General features: G+C 33.6%; 2 long non-coding RNA genes across 4 annotated transcripts; one reads left to right on the top strand and one right to left on the bottom strand.

The window, feature by feature from the left end:
- Window positions 1-12179: 12179 nt before the first annotated feature.
- Window positions 12180-18710, bottom strand: LOC107071213 (uncharacterized). 3 transcript variants are annotated; one of them, XR_016175914.1, is made up of 3 exons: window positions 17583-18710; window positions 12490-12570; window positions 12180-12428 (listed from the first exon to the last, which is right to left on the bottom strand). It is a non-coding gene; the product is annotated as an uncharacterized LOC107071213 (long non-coding RNA). The 3 variants fall into 3 exon arrangements; XR_016175915.1 differs by having other exon boundaries at window positions 17645-18710; XR_016175916.1 differs by lacking the exon at window positions 17583-18710 and adding an exon at window positions 13380-13521.
- On the top strand, window positions 15163-20826 carry LOC149033183 (uncharacterized). Its single transcript, XR_016175917.1, has 2 exons — window positions 15163-15303; window positions 18730-20826. It is a non-coding gene; the product is annotated as an uncharacterized LOC149033183 (long non-coding RNA).
- The last annotated feature ends 133 nt before the right edge of the window (window positions 20827-20959 follow it).

Genomic DNA, 20959 nt, shown 5'->3' with positions numbered 1-20959 from the left:
CATATTTCCTAGAATGTTTCGAAATATTTACAATCCATGTAATTATCTATTTGTATATTTAACACAACAAACATACAAACATAAACATGCATATGCACATACATAGATAGGCGCACGTGCACGAGCGTCCTTGTACATTAGAGTGTCGTAAAACGATGATCGCAATGCTTAGATAGCAGTTACGCGAAGTCGATCATTATAATTCAGGTTGGTCGATCAGCCGATTAGTTTCCCGAAGAATACATAGACCTCGTGTGTACGTGTGTCTGTGTATAGAAGGCTGATCGTTTTCATGTTTAATGTGTCTACTACATTAGTGTGTTGTGTGTGGGTGACACACACGTACTATTGTGCCGGTGGCTCGCGTTCGTACTTGCAAGGCCGCGTAGATTATCCTCCGTGTTAGCGCAAGGCACGTGGTTGGTTTGTCGTGCTGCTCGGTCAATGAACGACCGAATGAAAGACCGAGATAGAGAATGAATGAATCGAATCGTGCTTAGGTTACGCGCGCGCAAACGACAAACGCTTTAGACTATTTACCCGATTCCATATCGTACTTATATATATATTATATATATATAACTATATTATGTTCCATATATGTTAGAGCTAACACTAAAAACATAGAATTATGTCTTACGTGTGTTGTTGACATTAAAACATTATTTTACTGATCGCAAGTCTAATAATTAGATAATTATGTTGATAATTATGATAACGACACATGTCAATATATTATATTTATTTATATCACTTTAATGTTAAATTAATTAAAATTTTAAATGAGAGATTAATAAAGACGATATAAAGTTAATCATGGAAATTGATCTTTTTTTTCATTTATAATTATTCATTGCAATTATTATCGGCACAATTCGAATTGATATAAGATTTTTTTGTGAGAGAAAGTTAAAAATGTTAAAAATTAGTAACAAAATGATGTAATTTCTATTAAAGTGTAACATAATTTCTAATGTACAATGAATGACATAAATTAACATTGACATCATTTTGACCACGAATTTAACTATTTACGTATTGATTATTTAGAATTGATCATTTACTAAACAATTTATAGATACCGAACAAAGAAAAATAATATTTTTAATATTATAAAATAATATAGAAATTATATAACAATTTATTAATATATATAAATTTAAAAATTTTGTGTAATTGTAATTATATTATGAAATATAATTACAAATCGTCTGACAATTAGATACGAAAATTCTCCAATTTTTATTACTATTCTTGTAAAATGATCATCGATTGAAATAGCACATCAAATAATAGAAACAGTTATCAATGATATCCCTGAGGTTTTTAAACAAAAATATTTCTCAAATCCAATGAGACGACGAACTTTAACACGTTGAAAGATATTAAAAAATATATATATATATATATATATATATATATATATAAGACTTGTAATACTGTGTTACCAAGTAAAAGAAAAACCGAGTGCGTGGCATTTGTTTGATTCCATCGGAAAATCTGTTGAAAACTTGCTGTATATATACAGCAGACGTATATAAATATTTCGATTATTCAATATCGATGCGGCTGGTGTGATAAGAAAAATAAGCTGTTATATGACACGTCATAGAATTTATACGTAATCCTTTAGTATTGTATAATATTACACATTCGTATTGAGAGGACGTCACGCATCGTTTCACAATTATAATAGACCACACATATACACCAACATACATGCAAATACGGTACGTCTACAAATAATACATATACACATAGATATCCAAATAATCTGAACACGTATATTGAACATATGCACGTATATAAATAAATACATCAAATACATTCATACATATACACATGTGTATACATACATAAATACACACAACATTTCTCTAAGATATGTTTATGTAAAAAAATATATAATTATATGGCGTTAAATTGTATATCGTACATTCTGAATTATTAATTCGTAATTAATTCGAATAAAATTTAAGTCTTCTACGATTTAACTGAATTATACAATTTAACGCTACATATACAATATATTAACATATATATATATATATATATATATATATATATATATATATATATATATATAGCATAGTACTCACTAGTAATATACACACTCGCTACATATGCATATTATTTGCATAGAAACAATCAATTTCACGTATATGAGAAATAAATTAGATACTTATCTAATATCGTTTTTACATCTCTCGATGTTAAAATAAAACTGACAATTAATATGAAAACAGTTTCGCAGAATATACTTCATAGACACCGAATAACCTTTTCAACGAGCACGAAGGTCAATGAATTTACAAGTTCGATGACGAGATTGTTAAAAGGAAAAAAAAAACCAATAACGTTAGAATATAGACGTCAAGTGTGGATTGACGTAAGTACATATGTATAAACAAAACATTAAACGACCGAGAGACTGTTTTTTCGATTAGCTCCTTTCCCTTCCCATCCCTTCTTCATGGTCATTCTTCTAAGCTTCTAACCAGACATATTCTTTTTTTACCTATTATACATTTTTTTACCTCATTAATCTTCTCATTTACATTAGATACAATGTTTTATATTTTCTATTTTAACGATGCGAAAATATTTAAAAGTTTAAATAATAGTATAAAAATTTATTGGAAATATTTTGGAAAAAAATTCAGAAGCGTGAATTATTTAAAATAATTACGTCTCTGATATACACATATATGATAAATTGTGTGTGTGTGTCTTATGTTAGATTTCGCAGTTAAAGGTGCATATAAAATATACCAGAGGATATTTATTATAGGATCGTAGGAAGAGCGAGTAGGATGATTCATTCGGTCATTCGTTCCGTCCTCGTTATCTTTAATGAGTCCGTGAGCACGTTATGTTGATTCGTATTATGTCACGTCCCTGACGATGACCCCCTATCGAGAGAGGCGGCGCCAAGCTGACTAACACCAAGCTTTAATATTCATCGAGATATCGCATTTTCTTAACATTTTAAACCTCTCTTATCTTCCTTCCGACTAATTATGCCTTTGCCTTTTTATAGATTTACATTTATATATGTATATATAGTTTCTATATATACTTTTTTAATATTATTATCGCATACCATATGACACATTGCAATAATTAACTTTAGATAACAAAAATAATTAGAAAAATAAATAATATAGATACTTAGAATAATTAGAATAATTTTACTTTTCAATCGTATTAAATAATGAATTATTTAAACATGCATACATGAATATGTAAAAGTGTGATTTATATATATACATTTTCTACAATATTGTTATCTAATACTATACGGTAATACAATACTTAACATTAGACAACAAAAATAACTAGAGAAATAAATAAGATAATTAGAATAATTAGAATAATTAGATTCTTTAACCACATTAAATAATGAATTCCTTAAACATGCATACATGAATATGTAAAAAAATAGATTTATATATACATAAATTTACTATAGTATTATTATCTAATACTATACGTTATTGCAATATTTAACATTAGTCAATACAAATTTGTATATATAATTATACAGAAATAAATAAGATAATCAGAATGATTAGAATAATTTCATTTTTAATCGCATCAAATAATAAATTATTTAAACATGCATACATAAATATGTAAAAATATACATTCTTATTTTTTTTAAATTGTTAATTGATTTTTCTTTGAACGATAGAACACGAATGACCGAAATCGAGCGTTTAACCGAACCAAAAACACTAAAGTTTCTTAAGGTAATTATTTCTATTCCTAAACGCTAATTTCTCTCTCTCTCTCTTTCTCCTTCTCTTTCTCTCTTCCTCTGTCTTTCTTTCTCTTTTCCAACAAACGATCGTTTCTACATACTCTCTCTACAAATCCTTTGTGTTCGTTAACATCGCCATAGCTGATCAATTACACAGAAAGAAAGAAAGAAAGAACGAACGAACGAACGAACGAATGAATGAATGAATGAATGAATGAATGAATGAATGAACGAATGGACGGATAAATGAATGGAATCGAGGCTATGCATTTACGGCTATCGTTCTTTCAGTAAGCAAGGATAAACTGTACGGGAATTCGTAGCGTGGGTGTCTCATACCATTTATGTATACATCTATATCTATGTATATGTGTATATGTAAATGTACATACAAAGAGAACCTTTTATCAAACCACGAAATCTGGATACGCGGTAGTAACTCTGGTTAGAGTCCGCTTGGCGCCAACCTTCCGAGATACACTAACACTTATATATACACACACACAGATACTAACAGTTAAAAATTTGTGAAATCGTTTCTTAGTTTCCTTAACACTAAATTTATCACTCGCTGTCAAATGATAGGCGTTTTATAATTTATAAACATATGATAATATGTAAAAAAGAAATAATACGACGAAAACTCATAAAATGTATACATTATTCATTATAAAATATATTATTCATTAATTAATAGATAAAAAATCTTATTCTATTGTAAAATATGTGTTTAATTTTAAAGTGGCCATTTGACCGCTCCCTACTTCAAACTTTTTGTTTATTTTTATTGTTTTGTACAATATAATGTAATTTCATTCATATGCTAAAATAAACACAAAAATAAAAAAAAGAGAAATTTGGCCGCTTCCGATAGAAATAGATTTACATAAAGTATCAATAAGTTTAGTATTAAAAATTAAATAATTCACTGATTAATTTATTAAATATAAATTTTAAATAATTAATTTTAAATAAAATATTATAAAATTATTTAACACATTTTAAAACTAACCAGTAATGGTTACAGTAATGGTTAAAAACCAGTACTGTATTGATAAAAACATGATCACCTTACTTTACACTAAAGTATATATATATATATATATATATATATATATATATATATATATACATACAAGTAGGAAAATGTAAAGTGCAGAAAGAGGACAGTTTCGTCATTTATCCATTAAAGATGAAAGAAAGAGAGAGAAAGCAATGCGAATGTTTTAACCGCTTTCACGTTAGATGCAATTACGAAAGAACGGCCATGATACGATCATCTTTTCCTCTCTTTTTCTGTGTGTATGTGTGTAGCCTGTAGAAAGGAAAAGGAAAGGTAAGATCTACTTACACGATCGATGGATCGTTGGATCGATCGATCTCACGATCGTGAGATCATTCGAAGAAGAGTACTGGCACGCGTCTCGAGTTAAATATGGTAAACGCGTGATACTCATGGCGCCACGCTTGGGACCAGTTTATTTCTTTCTTTATTTCTTTCTTTTTCTCTCTCTCTTTCTTTCTCTCTTTCTCTCTTACTCTTCTTCTTCTTCTTCTTTCTTGTTTTTCTTACCTTTTTCTTTTCTTTCCTTTAGTATACTTTTTATTTGCACGCCAGGAGCGCCATATAAACTCTCACCGATCCGGACCATGGGTGGAGGATATATTCTTCAAGGTCACCCGAGATACTTTTTGCGCCTACTCCTTCTCGTCACGCTCCTTATTTGATATCTTCGAAAATAATATATGAAGTATATATTTAATCATTTGTAATAAAACACAGGTGTATATATTACATTTGTATTATTGTAAGTAATTATGATATACGAATGATATAAATCAAAGAATTGTATTAATTTATTAAATGATTTATTTTATAACATAAATAGTTGTTTTTTTTTTATATATGGAATAAATCATTGAATTAATTTTTCTTATCTTATTAATCTCTTTAAAAAATCTGTAATTTTACTTTGCTTGTTGTTTCTTACCAGGTCATTGTAAATTTCTTGGTATGAAGCTAGACAGTTTTGATGCTTCCTTTTGAATTTTTGGCTCCTTTTCTTGAAAGGATCTGCATTCAAGAAAAATGACTCAAGATTTTCAGCTAAGTCTAGGCCTTCTTGTAATATTTTTAATATTAACTTATTAACAGCACAATCTTCATCAGTGCTAGTGTCCTAAAGATCAATTTGATTTACAGTTTCGGATACCATTTCCATCAAATCCGCTTTCTCAACTTCTTCTTCCACTAAAAAACTTTGAACGTCCACAATAGCCATTTCCACAAAACCTTCGCCTCCGATTGATTTAGCAAGTTCTGATTTGCAACCAATTTCATTTTGTGACGATTCACGTACGTTTTCTATTTTAACTGAAGAGAGCTATATCTTCTTCCAACACGCATTTAACTTTAATGCTTTCAGTTCACACAGCGTGAGACACTTTTGTTTTCAGGCCATGGAGATAAAAAGAAATACTTTCCGCAACAATGTATCTTTAAGACGGTAATCCTCGCCGCGGCTGTAGAAATACAGTGTTGTACAAAGGTTTTTTGAAAGAAAACAGTTTTATAGAATGCCGTGTTGTAGGAGGGTTCCCACAATAATGAATCGTATTATAGCAAAATCGTGTTAGGAGAAACCGTGTTGCTGGAGGGATTAGCGCAAATTGTAAATCGTGTTATTGTGAAACCGTGTTGTTGAAGGGATACCTGTACTTTAATAAATTAAAATTAATTCTATTATATACATCAGTTATATTTATATTATTGACAATTAATTGGAATCTTCAATGTTGTGTTTACTTTCTTTCTTTTATATAAATCAAAACATAATTATAGATAAAAATAAAATATCAAAAATAATTAAAACAATCACATATGTATATACAGGGTGATCTGTAACTGATGGTACAAGCGAAAAGGAGGTGATTCTACATTAAAAAATAAAACAAAATTATAGAATAAATATTTTTCGTTTGAGACTTTGTTTTCGAGAATATCGACTTTGAATTTTCGCAAAGTACACGTGCACTTGATCATGTCTCGTTACTACGAACTTTTCAGAAATATCCACTCTACGAACTTTTTGGAAATACATTACGAACTTTTCGGAAATACCCTACGAACTTTTCAGAAATATTCACCTTGTGAACTTATCAGATCAAGTAGACACGTACTGTGCGAAAATTCAAGGTCGATTTTCTCGATAATAAAGCTTCAAACGAAAAATTTTTATTCTATATTTTCAATTTATTTTTTCATGTAGAATCATTCTCTTTTCGCTTGCACTACCAGTTACAGATCACCCTGCATATATATAGTACATACATATGTTCATATATTGGATACGTAAAGAATGTTGCATATAGTCAAAGTTAAAATTGTAATCTTTGATTGGATGTCATTGTAAAAACGATTACGAAGCATTTAGAGTATACGGATATTTCGATTTAACCATGAAGAGAATTGAAAGAGATTTGATTATACCGACCAGGGAAAGATATACAATATGTATATGTATATAAATATGTGTATATATATACGGCTTACGTTAGTCCGATAAATCGAGAATTATCTCTCCATATTGGATTATACTCTCGACAAAAAGAAGAGAAGTAATAATGAAACAGAAAAACAAGTAAAAAAAAGAAATATGGGAGCGACGATATTTACCTGTAGATCGAATTATATGGAAATGAAATGAAACGTTTTGTTGCATATTACGTTCTGTCATAAATGTTCAGTTACTAGAGCCTTCCCATCCCCCTCCCTTTAACCTCTGATTAGTTCTCATTTTTTGTTTTATTTTTAATAATGGGATATACACCACAAAGGTAGTCTACAAAAAATTCAACGCGTACTAAAGTACATTCAACAAATTTGAATATTAAGGCATATATATATATATATATATATATATATATATATATATATATATATATTATGCATATATATCATACATTAAAAAAATGTCCTAGAACAATTTAATCCAAACCAATGACATTTCAATTCAATTCACGACTTTAAAGGAGATATACTTTAAAAAAATTTTTTTTTATATAAAACACGAAACAATTTATATACAAAGGTTTTAATTATAATTTACATAACAATTAATTTCAATGTAATCAAAATTGTTATTAAAAAATTGTTCTATAATGAAAATCTTGAAATTGATAGGAATACTTTTAGTTTGACTAAATAATCAATTTTCAAATATTACAAATACAATAATCATATTATTATAATATTATCTTTTCCTTCAAATTTTATTATTATTATTATATTAATGACAATCGAAATATCATTTACATCAAAGTATAATTAAACAATAACACATATACATATATTTTATTTAAAAAATAAAAATATATAATTGAAGTATTATATATAACCAGTTAAATTTCGTAATGCGTTATAGGGAAGATTAAATTAATTCTCATTTGAAGTTTTTGACTTAAAAAAAAAACAAATGGGGAAACGAATCAATTCGTTCCAAGGATAATACTTTTTTTCTCTCTTTCTCTTTCTCAATGATCTCTGAGTCAGAAAGTTTTCCAGGAAGGAAAGACGGAACGTGAATACTCGTTTGAGTATAGGCGCCATGACGACATCTTCATCTTCGTTTGGAAAAAAGAAAAGATACGATCTGCCATTGAAAACCATCCTCCTCTACTCTCTTGATTTCTCGTCTAAACGTCTTTGTAAAGAATCTTCCTCCTCTCTCTCTCTCTCTCTCTCTCTCTCTCTTTCTCTTTTTCTTTATCTTTCTTTATTCTTTGCAAAGTTGATCTCGTTCTTTCTCGCGTGCCTACGCGCCGAGCAAATCGTTGCAAAAAAGGAGCAACCTTATAGAATCCGTGGCGTTCCAGTTCGGGAATGTGAGGTATACACGAGCCTTTTGTATATATATGGTACTACGGGAGAGAAAGAGAGGGAGAGAGAGGAAGAGAAAGAGAGAAAAAGTCAACGAGCGCAGAGTCAACGATTGAGTCATTTACCGTATTTAACGTTGGCACGTGCCACTCCTTCCAACGATCTACATCGGGATCGTTCGATCCGATCGATCGGACAAACCGGATTAATCGTTTGATCGTTTTACCAAGTATTTGAATTCGTTGAATTTCACCGAGGGAGACCAACCAAGAGAGAGAGAAAGAGAAAGATAGATAGAGAAAGAGAGAGAACAATAGATTTGATCCTAGTTTTAAAACGAAAACAAAACAAAACAAAAAAAAAGAGGAAATCGATACTAATTGGGATCTACGGGATTTAAAAACGGATCTTCTTTTTTTTTTATCATCGATCCTATCATTTTCTTTGATTATTTTTTTTTACGATGATAATCAATATGATCCCCTACTTTTTCTCTTTTTTGTTTTTTATTTTATCTCTTTTTTATGAGGGAACAAACAAACGATGTAACAAAGATATTATTTTGTTAGAATATTTATGATTAATAACATCGATGATATTTAACGTTGTAAAAATAATAATAAATGGTTTGGATGTGTTACAAGTAACGTTTATTACGATTGAATAAACTTTTGTATATTTTTATTTTTAATAAATAAATCTAATAAATATTATATATTTACTAATTTTAAAATATGCTAACATAAACGTAGAAGAATTTAGAAGCTTGCATTACGAAAAATTATCAATTGTTTCTAATTTATAATCCGAATAGATACGTACTACTTTTTTGATTGATTGTAGACAAATTTCAAGCTACGATATAATTACATTAAATGAAGATTTAACAAAAAAAAAAATAAAAAAAAAAAATTTCAATTGACGATTTAAAAGAAAACAAATAAAATGATAAATAATAAAAATAAATCGAAAAGAATTATAGTATATTCTATAAATTGTCGGCATCTTCCCCTTTAATCGGCTAGGAAATAAAGTGAACGAGCAACGGGGTGCATAATTCACGGCTCGGCTGCAATAATGTTTACCTCGTTGTCATAACGTCGTATGTGTGTACGCGTGTACTACGAGAGAGAAAGAGAGAGAGTGAGTGAGAAAGAGAAGAAGAAGAAGAAGAAGAAGAGGAAAAAAGCATGCACGGGGTTAAAAAAGCGACTCGTAGGCTTCGTTATCCATTCATAAATCCCATTAAAACCATTGAGAGAAAGAAAGAAAGATAGAAAGAGATGTTACGACCTTTAAACAACTTCCATCTTCTTCTCTCATCGCAATATTACTATCTCCCTCACTCTTCCCATTTGTATCCATCTATCCCTTTCATTTGTTTTTCCTTTTCAGTCAATGTAATACTCGCAACCTCTACTAACTATTCCTCTTCTACCCACCAGATCCATAATTAAGTCGTTATCCCTCTTTTATTTCTCCCTTTTGTCTTCTTTTTCTTTAATCCGGTAAATCGTTAAACCGTACCAACGACCAAACGAGTGTTTCAACTCGTATCTCTTTTATCTCTGTCTATCAACGAACCATTGAAAACAAACACTCGCAATAACGTATACTCTATATAAATGCATGCGTGTAATACGTTTGTATTATATATATATTATATATATATATATATATATATATATATATATATATATTGTATTTACATACGTAAAAGTAATAATTCAAATCTGGGATGAATGTACTTTTAATTTGAAATATTTTATATATATTTTTAAATCTCTCATGAAAATAAATCATATATCGATAATAAAAATTGTGTTAATATTATAATAATCATACACGGAAGAAAACTGATTGTTAACAACAATAAAAATCTCTAAAAGTGAACATTTCGACAAATATTATTTATAATAAATTAAACTTTCATACATATACATATAATCTGTGGGATATACAGGGTACGTGTCTGTTTCCCATATTTCATATATATTTAGTCAAATTCACATTTACATATTTATTACAAACACAGAGATTTGAACATTCTCGTATAATATATATATATATATATATATATATATATATATATATCCAGTCATTTCGTACGTAAACTCAAAACGTAAACGCTCGTACTTGCGTGTAAACGTTAAAGAGAGAGAGAGAGAGAGAGAGAGAGAGAGATAAAAAGATGGATAGATAGAGAATGGAAGAGAGGAAAGAAGAGAAGGGGGAAGCCAACGCAGGTGTGTCCTGTCGTTGAGATACCCGCAAAGCTCGACGGTACACAAAAGTCGACCTATTTTCTCTCCTTCTCTTCCCAACCATTCTGCACCTCTCTCTTCTTCTCTCTCTTTCTCTCATTCATCCTCTTTCTCTTTCCTGCTTACATTCACTAACTCACTCACTCACTCACTCACTCACTCGCTCATTCTTCTCTCTCTTTTTCCGCTTCTCACATCCCTTCCCAGTTCCTCTCTCCACCCACTCCCCCTCGAAACCTTTCTTTCTCTTTTTCTCTTTTTCTCTCCGTTTTATTTTTTTTTCGTCGCTCGTTCGACCACCCACCTCCGCAGGAGTCGTCACACTTGTTGCACTCGAAGAAGGGTGGGTAGGAAGGAGGAAGGGAGGGAGGGAGGGTTTGGGAAATGCGAGAACACATAAGACAACACATATAAACGAGAATACATGACGAGAAAGAGAGAGAGAGAGAGAGAGAGAGAGAGAGTGAGAGAGAGAGAGTAAGAGAGAAAGAGAAAGGAATAATAACATGCTTGTTGCGTTCAACCATTAAATGTTTCTTATACGATCTAATCAAATTTGACAAGATATTACATGTATGTGTAATGCATATATGTGTAATTTATAGAACCATGAAGAGAGTAAACATAAGGCACGCGCTTTAGTTAATTTCTAGTTTCGATGAGATATATACGTAAGATCAGAAATTTATCTCTAAACGAACATAATCTATTATTATTGTTATTATTATTATTACGTAAAACGAATTGATATCTCGTATAAAAATATGAATGAATAATAAAAATCATATTTGTCGAAAGTATTATGAAACGATGTATGAAATAATCTTAATACTTGGACCTTGAAGATATTTTGGTAAAAAAGAAACGAAACAAAAACAAAATATATCATAAAAAAACAATACCATCATCCCATGTATCGAAGCTTAAGAATAAACATCTTGGAAAAATTAAGTAGAAGAAGTATAATTAATTACAGAAGAATTGAATATGATTCATAGATAATCAGGTATAAATAAATGCTTAACACTCTAGCTCGAGGGCTTATATATATATATATATGGTATGTATATTCGAAAGGATTAAATACACCTATTGGCTTCTGATGCTGCTACTGCTTGCTGCTGCTGCTGCTACTGATGGTGGTGTTGTTGCTGGTGGTGTGCCGGTCGTTACACATCGACTATCAATGAGAATCTCTGTAAGCTTGGAATACGATGGGAATACGATGGAAATTGGAGTGGGAGAAGTTCGAATAGTATACCTACATATATATATATAGGTATACATACATACGTACGTTGTTTATACGCGAAACGCATACGCGAGAGGGACTACCCCACCTGTTCTCGTTCCATTCTCTCTCTCTCTCTCTCTTTTCTGTATGTGTGTTTGTGTGTCCGTATATGTATATATGTCTCTCTTTATCTCATGCAGGCTGTTTGTCGAGCAAATCGAGCAGCACGAGGTGCGCAAGAGAGCACGTGCTGCCGGCACATCACGATCCTCTTCCCAGGAATGTGGTCTGTAAACACACACGGGTTAAGGGACTTCGCGAGGAGGCGCCGAGCTCGTAAATCACTCACCGATGGTAATCTGCTTTCTCCGTGTGAGAGAGAAGCAAACGGGGCACGCTTTGCAAACCTTCGCTTTCGGCGTGAGATACCCTTGAAACAAAATATCTTACCTTTATTTTTACTTTCTAACATGTGAATCTTATTATAGTCTCATTTTATGCTTCATAGAATGGGATAGAGAGAGAAAATGGGTGTATATACTTTCTATTATATGTAGAACAAACATGTTTGAATCATTAATATCAGTGTATACTAATTATATTACTTATGATATTTTTAATTACGCAAAACTTTTCTTTTTCAATTGCGATAGCATGCATGACATTTTTATACTACTAATTAAAACATTAATATTACTATTGTAATAATAATAATCTTTACTATCAAATAATAATCTTGTATTTTATGATAAACGAAATCGGTCAAAAATTCGTCATATATATTTAAAAAGAAAAAATAAGAAAAAAAATGAAAGAGTTCATTCAGTTGAGGCTTAAAACTTTTCAACCTTCTATAATATGTAATCCCATTTAAATAATTAATTTAATTAATAAACACAATTAACAAACTGACAAACAAATTAAAAAGATCACATGCAACATACATACGCTTGTCTATTATAATCTGACGTAAGCAAGAAGATTACTCGAAATATTTCACAAACTAACTAACGACAGAGAAAGACAATGTGATTAAGTGAATGCAAGAGAGAGAGAGAGAGAGAGAGAGAAAGTCTGTCAGATGCGGGAGAGAAGTGGAACGATGCGGAAACGTTATGATAAGCTCGCGTTGAACTTGACCCACTCGACGAAGCGGTTCCTACACAAGCAACCACTACAATGATATGAAGTTACGGGCGGCTCGTGCAAAGCCGTAACACGATAACAGCTGTTGCATACCTCTCGATTTGCTGGACAGCAAAAGTTTCGACGATCGCGTGTCCGACCGTTGGGTTGCACGAACGGGAGGAACCTCACGCACACATCTATCTAAGTACGTTCTCTCTCTCTCTCTCGCGCGTTTCCCTTTCTCTCATTTTTTTCCCCAACGTAGGATATATATATATATATATATATGTAACTATATACGTCAACGTGAACGTTTTACGAGCAGCGTACGTAGCAGTAACAGGAACACCATCCGATGGAGCAACATCGATCATTCAACCTCTCTTTCTCTCTTTCTTTCTCTGTTTCATCGTTCGTTTGATTTATATTTTCTTCACTTTGGATTTCCTTCCGTTTATACGAAATTGCAAATCATTCGAAAGCGATAAAGTATTGGAAACGTTAATACTGAGCAACCGAGCGTATCTTAAAAGTCGATACTCATATGATTTATTTACACATATATAAGTCCTATCGTAAGTACGTGTACTGAGTGTCTGAGACTTTTTACGATCAAACAATATCGATATATTATTATATGTACGAAAAGAACAAAAATAATCATAATGATAATATATAATTAATATAATATATAATTGGTCATTACAAATGAATGATGCCTAGAAGAATGAGATATGTTAGATTTCATCAAATTTAATTATTATAATTGTATTCAATTTTGCATTTTAACAGTTAATAAATTATTTTCTCATTATAAGACAATATTATTCTTATTTAAAAGTAAAAATAAATTGATTATTTTTTTATTTCCTAATGTAAAAGTAATAAATCATTATTAAATGTTCTTTCAATTAATTTAATGAGATATAAACATGCGTCCTTTTACTAGACACCCGTTTAAATATATCATTCGAGATTTCGATGTATAAAATAGCCGTTCTACTGTGAATCATCAAAGATCGGATTATTCGACGGTGAGTCACGTGAAGCTATACCGAATGGAGGATTCAGTAAGAAGATCGAGATCTTGGAGTAAGCAAAAAGGTAAAAGTGAAACCAGTGAATCGAAGGATCTGCCGATACGATAGAGAGGGCAATAACCTTTTGAAGCAAGACGCCGGCTAGTCACGTGTGCGAAAGAAACACAGAGAAAGAGAGACAGAAAGAGAGAGAGAGAGAGGGAGGAAAGAGACTGCGATATCTCAATAAGACATCGATCGCTCATTAGTAACACAAGAACGGTTCCTCGTTCTCCTTTTACTGGTACACGCATACACATACGAGAGTTAGAAAGAAAGAGAGAGAGAGAGAGAGAGAGAAAGAGAGAAATACTCGTGTTAACCTTCTTTATCGTACACACGATGCTCCATCCGTTATATCCGTCACCCTTCTCTTCTTCTCTCTCTCTCTCTTTCACCCAACTCACTCACTCACTTCACGTCGTACATACATACATACATGTACACGTATATATCAACGTACTCTCGTAAACTTGACCCAGTGAAAAACGGAACGGCGGATCGAACGAGTAGTTTCACCTCTCTTTCTCTTTTTCTCTCTTTCGCTCTTTCTCTCTTTCACGAGTTACGTCTGGCTTGCATCCGTTCTTTTTCGTTCGTGCCGTCGAGCAGGAGCACGTGCGTCCACGCATGCACGCGACTACCCTGCGAGATTAATGCGCTCACTCGAGAGTCGCGAGAGGTCCGTTTAGAGTTTATCTCGATAACGCCAGGAAATAGAATAGACTACGGTGGATTTATTTCGACGCCAAGGTGAAATCAATCTTTCCATTGCGTGCAAACAAGACGGAAAGTTTTTGAGAGAAAGAGAGAGAGAGAGAAGTCTTTTCTCGCATCGTAAACCTTATTTTCGATTTATTTATCTAGAATCAAACGAGTCCTCACACGTATTCTATACTAATCAACAGTTCGATTACGCCTACTACTACATTTGCATTTGTATTACGCATAGTTAGGTATATATATAATATTATAAATTTACTCAATTTTATTAACATTTTTTTATTTCCAACACGTGTTTTATATGATTTGTCTGTTATCAAAATTCATTGGATTCTTCAAAGTCGTAGTCGTATTAAAACACTTTAAAGACTTTTAGCATTGTTACAAATATTAGGTCTTTTAGTAAACCGATGACGTCTCTCAGGTAAATTGTTTACCTCTTTTGCGATAAGAAATGAACAGTTTCAATTGACGTGTACTCAAACTTTCTGCCGATAAAATATATGTTTCTAGTAAACAAAGAAGAATTGAAAGAGGTGGTAGTGATGATAATGGTGGTGTAGGTAAAAAAAGAAGAAAGGGGAAGTTTAAATCGACGTTTGAAAGTTCGTAAGCTGGTTGCAGTGAGTTCCTTCCTACCTACCTACCTACCTACCTGTTATCTCGGTGAAACATCGATCGGTGGTACTTGGGAATGGAGCAGGAGAAGAGGCTCAGTTACTTCCATCTCTCTCTCTTTCTCTCTTTCGTGTCCTACGCCTCCTTCAAAGTAGAGAGAATCTTCTCGCTCCCTCTCATTCCCTTTCATTCCCTTTCCTTCCTCTTTCTCCTTCGGTCGAGTTGAACTTGACCCAGTGAGCAGAGAACCGTAGCAAGAGGGAACACGCCTGAAATCTTTGAGGCTTACTCTCTCACACTTAATTGCCACTGACCCTCTTCTCTCTTTCTCTCTCTCTCTCTCTCTCTCTCTCTTCACTTACTCTTGAAGTATTTCTCGTCCGCCTGGTCTCTTCCTTTGAAACAAGTATCTGGACATCGAGACGCTTACGTCAAGAGTCTCTCTAATGAGAAGTCCTCCTTCCCTTTTTTGCGGATACAAAGTCTTTGACAAATTGCTATTAGATGCACTTTCTCCGTTTTAGCGTCAACGATAATTTAACTTTGTTGTTGAGCATCGATAAGATATTCTCCATTTATCTCTCATTCCTTCCTACTTTTTTTTTCTTCCTTTTTTTCTTTCTTTCCTTTCCTTTTTTCTTATTACGAATTCGTAAAACGTTTCTCTTTCGTCTGGAGTCCTATATAGAATTTTCTTTTCATTTATTTTTCTCGTAGTACTCTCATTTACCTTATTTTCTCTCTCTCTCTCTCTCTCTCTCTCTTTTTTTATTCTGTTTTTAATCTATCTCTTTCTGGTACGAGCTGGCAAGGCAAGCGCATCGTTTGCAACGATAAACAAAGGAGAGAACACAACAGCCTGAGGGATTCCGTGCGCGCCTGACCGGCTGGAATGGAAAGAGAGAGAGGAGTGAGGGTGTTAATGTGCTAGTGAGAGAAAGGAACGGGGGTGTTAGTGGAAACGGGTCGAGAAGAGCTCATGGATATCCGTGCTTCTTGCTGGTAGTAGTCCTATTACTTGGCCAAAGAGAGTGAGAGAGAATGAGAAGTGGAGATGGAAGTAGAGGTATAACGCGATTGCGGTGGCGAGACCAACACACACACATACATATACACTCACACACACAAAGAGCATGCACAAAGAGAGTAGGAGAGATAGAGAGTGCGAGGAAGAGGGAAAACGGAGGCACGTCAATGGGCGAATAGGAGAGGCCACGTGTGAATGAAGGAAGGGTAGGTAGATAGGAGCGGGGATGAATGAGTGCATCTTAGGAACGGTACCAGTCAGCTGATATTACATATACCTTAACTTTTTTAACTTTTTCAAATATTCCACGTGAAAGTACTTCGAATTCTGTTCCACCATTTCGATAGAATCTTCAAAAATTTTGTTTTCCTTCTAATACACGTGTTACAATACATATATGCATGTATGTATCAGAGGGGGTAGTAGAGAGACGCGAGTCTATTTTGGTTCACATCGTAATTTAAATATATCTTTTTCTAGCCTGTGGGAAAGAACGGGAACGATGGGAAAGGACTGGAAAACAATCGTGTCGATAAATCTTAGAAATGTCTTCGTAGTGATAGTTCATCGACCTCGGCGTATAGGGTAGTCCTAGGAAACCGACACGAAGCATGCCTCGCGATCCGTTCCATTCAGTGCCATCCAGAACGAAAGAGAGAAAGAGAGAGGAAGAGGAAGAGGGAGAGGGAGAAGGAAGCATTATCTCCCTACGACCCTGAAATTCCCACTGTCCTCCTCCCACTTCTCACCCTCCTCGGCTCAAAGAAAGTAAGATAGAGATAGATAGATATATAGAGTGAATGAGTGAGTGAGTGAGTGAGCGAGTGAGTGAGAAAGATAGAAGAGGAGAAAGAGGCAACCCCCTACCGTTTTCCACGTCGCGCCGATGTGCCCGTTTGCTCTCCTCTACACCCGTACCTACTACCTACTTTATTGCCTCTAGGCGCCTGGCGCTTCTTCTTTATGCCGGAGTGCGAAGTGTGAATGGCTTCTGTGAACCTGACCCGACCGACAAACCACCAACACATCACCACCGACACAACCACTAACATCGAGACTCATTACATCAGCCTCGACGGAAGCAGCAGCGCAACACGCGGACCTGCCGCGACCCATGTGTACACACAGATGAACCAACCAGAGAGAGAGATAGAAAATGTGTACGCATGCGACAAATACATACTGCAACACACAAAAAGAGAAAGAGAGATATGTACATGTAAAAGTATAAACGAGCGTGCAAAGCGAAAGCTTTCTCGTGGATTTGTTTAGTACGTAGTAGAGAGACTCGGTCGAGCTCACAACACAAGTCCCCTCTTCCAAACACGTAATACATACTTTACGGACCGCCTACCGGCGGGTAAAAGCCTCCCTCCATATAATGCACCAACGGTTGGGCGCGTGCCAATTCTTTCGAAGCATAGCCCAACAACAATAAACAAGCAAAAGAGAGAGAGAGAGAGAAAGAAAGAGACCAACACACAGTCAAAGAAGACGTCCAATCTACTCTTTCGGTCTTTCTCTCTCTCTCTCTCTCTCTCTCTCTCTATCAATGACTAGGCCTCTTTAACACTCAATCCGTCACGTTCGATTAACGATCCCCTAAATCCTCCGACCGTTTCATTCTTCTCTTCTTTGGCTTTAGGATAAGAATGAAAATAAAGAAGTATTCAGCAGGTTTGGCTAAACTTGTTCGTCTACCAATGATGTATCTGTATAATCTGTGTGTTTGTTTAACCTGTATTGGAAATGGGAGTTAAAAATATTTGATAATGGTATTTTGTGGTAACAAATATACTCAGCACGTATTTGATACGATCGTGAAAAATGTGTTGAACACATAGGATAGGAAAAAAGGAGAAAGAAAGGAGACACTTGGTATTTCCGACCGGAAAGATTTTGTCAATCTTCCTCTTCCTTCTTTGTTTCCTCCTTCTTCTTCTTCTTTTTCTTCTTTTTCTTCTTTTTCTTCTTTTTCTTCTTTTTCTTCTTTTTATTCTTCCTTTATTTTCAGCTGTGTGCTTTTAGCCGAGCGCTCAACCGAATCGCTCCGTGACTGAGAAACCAAGATTTCATTGAGGAACAATAGGTACATGACACCTGTAAAGGACAACCCACCGGCGGCGCCTAGACCTACATTACGACAATAATGTCGCTTACCAACGACGCTTTCAAACGACTCGACTTGCCAACAGAAGCAACAAGGATACCAAATATATAATAGTCTTCTATATAGGCATGTAAATGTGTTACATGTATACATAAAGTATACGTGCATGTGTAAGTTTCTCATGCTATGTAAAATAGAGAGAGAGAGAGAGAGAGCGAGATGGAAGAGGAGACTCACTGGCACGAGTCTAACAGTAGGGCAATGTCACACCTAGGCTATTATTCTCACGAGCAAATCTACGGCAGACTAATAACCTGTCACCAACTGCCACCGTGCTTGCTACTCACGGAGTAACGTCAAGCAGCAGCCTCTCCTTACGTGACTAATGCTTCTCCACTGTGTCTCGCACTTGGATCCATGTATATGTGTGTGACTTTATATGCATAAACGTGTGTATTCATGTATACTTGTGTGTGTGGGTAGGTGGGTGGATAGGACTTGGACGATATCTTCTTCTCGCTTTGTCTTCTTGGTCTTCGTGTTTCTCTCTCTTCTCTCCTCTCTCCCTTCTTTCTGCTAACTCCTTACTCACTCCTCCATTCCTCCTTGTTCCCCACTTCACTTCGTCATCCTCATCAACCATCTCTTTTACGATAGCACGATGTCGACCCAACAACTATTTATGTAAGCGTCAAGCAAGCTGGCGCGAGCAAGCGAGAAGGGGCAATTAAGTACGGCGCGTGCCGTTCCTCTGCATAGTTATTAAGCCTCCCCTTTTGGATGGTTACGAGGTTACGAGTACGTTGTTAATATACAACGAGGAGAATTATTGCTAATCGGTATGGAAATCAAAAGTAGCCATTGAATAATACTTTCCTTCTTTAATTCAACCAATCGAAACAAGATAGTGTTTTTGTCCTATTCGATTGATATGAATATGTTTGATCATAGATTTATAATTGAGTTTTGTTAAGAAGAAAAGATTATTTATTTTTTCAAATTAATGATAAACGTATTAATCTTTTAAAATCAATTGTGAATAAAAGAAATTGTTTTTTCTGTAAAATGAAATACATATCTTGAGGTGTAAGTCGCGTTGAGAGTTATTTTTTATTACATTTTATTCTAGATAATAGAAATATTTTTAAAAATGAATGGTTCGAACAAAATTATAGAAGATATAAATCATAGAAATAATTTATTCGAACCTGTACGATGACATTGTTTCCAAAATGATTTTTGATTTATCTAGTGTGAGGAAACATTGTCGACAATTTACAAGATTTTCAAGTATTCGAAGAGACATTAAGGAAGAAGGGTCAGCGAATAAAGTTCGAGGTCGAGTAAGTTTCATCGTCAACGGCAAGTTCTCGTTTCAATCGTCTTCCGTGAACAATATTGAAAATCTGTTAAAGCTTGTTCGCCAAGTTCGAGAGGGAAAGTGTTAATGTGTCATTTTACTATCCACATAAGATCTCAAGAAAGTTTCGTGAGAACTTTCGAAGAAAAAAAAAGCATTTGTGAAAAACAAAAATATGTAGATAAAAGAATTTTTCGAACGAGATCATCTTCAAATAAAAAAAAGAAAAGAAAAGAAAAATACGAATAGGATAAATGTCTCTAATTTTTCAATATTTTAAATCATAAATTCTTATTTGCGTTATAAAAAAGAATAATCAGAAATTTAATTGAACGCATTAGTAATTTGATCATTGTACTTCCTCGCTATTATCAGAATGACTACTTTCATTACTAACAGCACTTTCCATTATTAATTTTCTACGACCGAATTAACAAACGTAGAAATTCCTAAGCCATTAACACCAACACGTATCGAATTTTAAATTTGATAAGAATCAAGAAAATTAATTGCCCTAATGATACAACTATGATTGAACTTTGACAAACGAAAATAGATTAATTTTGATATATTTGAACGTAGGGAGATTTACCCTCCAAGGAACTTTTGCAAAACTTTTTAAAATCCCAAGTTTCATGTATGCGTGCACATAGATGGAAAGAAGTAAAAGAAAGTTAAAAGAAAAGAAAGAAAGAAAGAAAAAAAAGAAAGACAGGTGATATTCTGTGAGAAGACTTTATAGCAACCAAGAGGCGTAGGTACATAGGTATGTAA

The sequence above is a fragment of the Polistes dominula genome, unplaced genomic scaffold, assembly GCF_049000335.1.
Source record: "Polistes dominula isolate Pdom_NZ unplaced genomic scaffold, Pdom_raw_medaka contig_15, whole genome shotgun sequence".
Taxonomy (NCBI): domain Eukaryota; kingdom Metazoa; phylum Arthropoda; class Insecta; order Hymenoptera; family Vespidae; genus Polistes; species Polistes dominula.
This window is presented reverse-complemented; position numbering and strand designations above follow the sequence as displayed.